Below are 4,324 nucleotides of genomic sequence, written 5' to 3'. Positions count from 1 at the left end.
TCTGCTCCCCCCAACCCCCACTCCAAAAGCATGAGCTTCTGAACAGTCAATACCCTATTTTCTCAGACTTTGTATTTCAAGTGACTCGCACAGTCACACTGCCTGCTACAGAGTAAACACTGAAAGAGAAGAACCTTGAAGAAAATTCTTCCTTGCCCTAGAGGTGAACCTGAACTTGCATGCTCCCTGCCATGGGTATCCAAATAACTTTCTTTTCTTGCTCCCATCAACCTCATATTTAACCCTGCTGGTTTTCATTTATTTTATAATTCAATCATAATGAATTTTAAAATCCATTCTAACTTCCAGGGATCTCTAGAGACTTGCTTCCTCAGTCTGACATCACATTCATTTACATTTCTTATTTTTTTATTTCCTTGTATGAGGTCTAAGAACTGTTCCAATAAAACGCTTTGAGGATTGCATTACACATACTGTGTGCTATTTATTCCTGGCTAGATGTTCAAATTGACAAGCAAGAAATTGCTTATGCCTTGATCAACGATTACAAATGGTAATGCTGTATCTGTTATAATAGAAAAAAAAACTGGACTGTTCTTTTGTGAACTTCTAAGCTAATAGTTGAAATGGAAAATGTATGTACAAAAAATAGCCAATTCAAGTTTAGGGAAATGTTAGAGACCATCCAGCTTTATCACTTTCCCAAGATGGTAAGTTCTTCTGTATCCCCATGATAAGTCCTCATCTGTCTTTTGCCTGTATTGTCCCAGGATGAGTGAACACATTACTTTTAAAGTTCTCTTCTGCCTTTGGCAGGCAATTTTAATTGGTAGGCAATTGTTTCTTGTAGTACTCTTAAAAACAATATAGGGTAGAAAAAATCACCATCTTCCATGATGGCGTTCAAATATTTGAAAACAGGTATTTTATTTCTTGACATGTTATATATCAATAGATTGTACTAATGGAGCTCAAGAACTTTTAGACCTGGATGGCACATAAACATAATTTAATCCTATTATTTTGCAGATAAGGAAATAAAAAATGAGAGTTTCAGTAAATTGCCCATTTTCACTCATTTGTTCATTCAGTTATTGGGTACTTAGCAACTGGCTTAAGAAATTCACACATGAAAGTTCATTATAACATATACAATTTTATAATTTACTATAAAGAATAAACTATGGACACATTTATAATTTAGTATATAAATAATGTTGAAGACCTTGGTGAGCCACAGCTAATCCATTCTCTTCCCTCCATCCCCAGAGGCTACTGCTAATCTATGTATGTTATTTAACATTCAAACATATTGTATCAGTTAGTGTTCCAGCAGGAAAGCAGAACCACTTTGAGTGATATGAAATAAGGGATGTGTGATGGAGATTAGGTTTTATATGATTGTAGAAGCTGTCGAAGAAGTGAAAGACTATTGCCTCTGCCTCTGGTCGTGGGCCTGAAATTACTATAGTTTAGTAAGGTCAGTAGTGAAGAAGACAAGATAGACATGAAGTGGGGCAGAGTGAGAATAAAATGGAACATAAGTCAGTATTTCACTGCCTCCAACCTCAATGATGAAGGTAATGTAAAAGAAGCTGGGTACCCTTTGCCATGGAGCAGCACACACACTTGGCATTGTACTCAGAGAAGCTGAGGGAGGATCTGTGGACCTGGAAAAGCTGTGCACCTAGAGAAGCTGCACGCCTGGAGAAGCTGCAGGCCAGGCTGCTGCTCTATGCCAACAAGGCCAGCAACAGTCACAACAATGTGAATGAGATGTAGTGGCTTCTTTTTACACTGACCTTTGGAGCAAAATGTCTGTTTCTTCTCTTTTGCCTTTCAAAGCATTTGGAATATCACCTGCCATCAACCGTGACTTACTACATGTATATGCATCCATAAACAATATGTGAAATTGTATTTCATGTTTTCAAGCTTTCCATTAATGGCATCATCTATCTGTCCTACTGTAACATTTTCCCCTTTCATGTTATGTTTGTGAAGTTTAACTATGTTGATAATTATTGTTGTTATTTGTGTTTTGTTTTATTTTGCATAGTATTGCATTGAAGAATTTGGCACAGTTTCTCTATTCTCCTTGATCAATATTTAGATTGTTCTCAAATTTTCAATAGTCAATCAATGCTGCAACATTTTTGGACATGTCTTTTGGAGCACTTAGGTGAGATTTCTCCAAGCTATAGAATTAAAAATACCTTATTTGATCATAGATTCTGTACCTCTTCAGTTTTACTAGTTATTGCCAGTTTACTTCTGAAAATTGTAACAATTTACACTTTCACCAGCAGTGTTTGACACTGGTGCTTCTCAATGGAGGTGGGGGGTGATTTTGCCCTCTAGGTGACATTGGGTAATGTGTAGAGATATTTTTAGTTGTCACAACCAGTGGGGGTGGGGTCATTCTATTGGCATCTAGTGGGAAAAGGCAAGGAATATACTGCTAAACATCCTTTTCTTTCTTTTTAAATTTCTAGATAACAATCACATAAACATAAGTTTACATTTCCAGAGATGTTCATATAATGAATATGAATGAGTCTTGGAACCAGCCTCCCTAAGTTAGCTCCACTATATACAAACCACTTGGTTATTAGCAACCCAGAAGGGTTACAATGTGTATTCACCAGGCAAAGCACATTTGCAAGGCTCAAGAGATCTATGCATGTACTCTTGTCAGGGAGAATTTGAAATGTAGCTGTTGTAAAATCTCATTGATTATCAATGAAATAGCTATTAGAAAATCACCTGTGGCTTGTGTTGTATTTCTATTGGATACTGCTCATCTAGGTAATGGAAGCAAAACAAGTAGCAGTTTAATAAAGGGTTAATAAAATGTTCCCAATAGACGGCTTGCTAGCAAGGTAACAGATAAAAAAATCTAGTGGGAAATTATTTTGTGGTCATGTCCATGGCAAATGAGAAACTGCATTCTAAAAATCTTGGTAATTACCATTTGCTAAACATCCTACAATGTGCGGGACATCCACCACACTACAGAATTATCTGGCCCCCAGTGACAAGTGTCCAGCTTGGGAAACACTGCTTTACCTCTTTGCAGTGGGCACTGTCATTGTTTTATAGTTTGGCCAATCTGATGAGTGTGAAATAATATCTAATTGCTTAAATTGTTCATTTCATTGAAGTTTAAAGTGTTTTTCAAATGTTTATATTAGCGATTCAGATTTTCTTATGGATTTTCTGCTCATATCTTTTGCCTACTTTTCTATTGATTATTTTGTTTTTGATTGTGTTTGTGTGTGTGCGTGTGTGTGTGTGAGTTCTTTATATATTTTAAATACTCAGTTTTTTGGATACATGCATTAAATATATCTTTTCCAAGTCTTGGGCTTGTCTTTTTATTTACGCTTTTGTTTTCTATTTTTTTGAAAATGTATTTTAAACTTTATTGTGACAAATCAATTAATCCATGTAGCTTGTGATTTCTTGTATCTACAATTTATAAAGCTGTTTTCTTTCTAAAGTTTCTTAAGTAGTGCCTGTTATTACTTCATTTTCACACTGCTATGAAAAACTACCTGAGATTTGGTCATTTACAAAGAAAAGAGGTTTAATTGAATCACAGTTCTGCATGGCTTGGGGGGCCTCAGGAAACAATCATGGCGGAAGGTGAAAGGGAAGCAAAGTACATCTTACATGGTGGCAGGAGGGGGGCAGGTAGTGGCACATATTAAAACCATCAGCTCTTGTGAGAACTCACTCACTATCACAAGAACAGCAAGGAAGAAATCCACCCCTGTGATCCAATCATCTCCCACCAGGACCTTCCTCCAACATGTGGGGATTACAATTTGAGATTAGGTTTGGGTGGAGACACAGAGCCAAACCATATCAGTGCCTTTCATATTTTAGTTTTTCATCAACCTGAAATTTATTTTTTTGTATGTGATAAAGTAGAAATCAGATTTTTAAGATATGAATAATAAAATATCTTGAGAACAAATTTCTGGTTATTTTCATCCTTTTTGAAATTTTCATTTCCATTTATTTCCTTGACAGCCCTTTTTCTCATTATTATTTTAAAAATATTTCTCTGTTGTGTCTGTTTCCATCTGTTCAAAAGAGTCTTTCCTTTGCTCTTTAAATTTTTGCAATTTCTGTGGTTTACTCTTACTCCTTTCTCTCCTTATATGCTCATTCTAGATAAATATTACTACTATGATTTACATCTCTAGTCTAGCTCTGTCTTTTGAAAGCCATTCCTATTTGTGCCCCCTAGATACTTCTACCTCAGTGACCACAGATACCCTACAAACAGCATTTACAAAACTACATTCATTATTTTTCCTCTGCTCCTTTTTCTATTTTCCCATTTTTATGGCTG

General features: G+C 35.8%; 1 non-coding gene across 1 annotated transcript; it reads right to left on the bottom strand.

The window, feature by feature from the left end:
• Window positions 1-2,812: 2,812 nt before the first annotated feature.
• Window positions 2,813-2,934, bottom strand: LOC112440763 (small nucleolar RNA SNORA32). The gene has a single exon (XR_003028776.1). It is a non-coding gene; the product is annotated as a small nucleolar RNA SNORA32 (small nucleolar RNA).
• Window positions 2,935-4,324: the final 1,390 nt, after the last annotated feature.

This window comes from Pan paniscus, chromosome 7, assembly GCF_029289425.2.
Source record: "Pan paniscus chromosome 7, NHGRI_mPanPan1-v2.0_pri, whole genome shotgun sequence".
NCBI lineage: Eukaryota > Metazoa > Chordata > Mammalia > Primates > Hominidae > Pan > Pan paniscus.
This window is presented reverse-complemented; position numbering and strand designations above follow the sequence as displayed.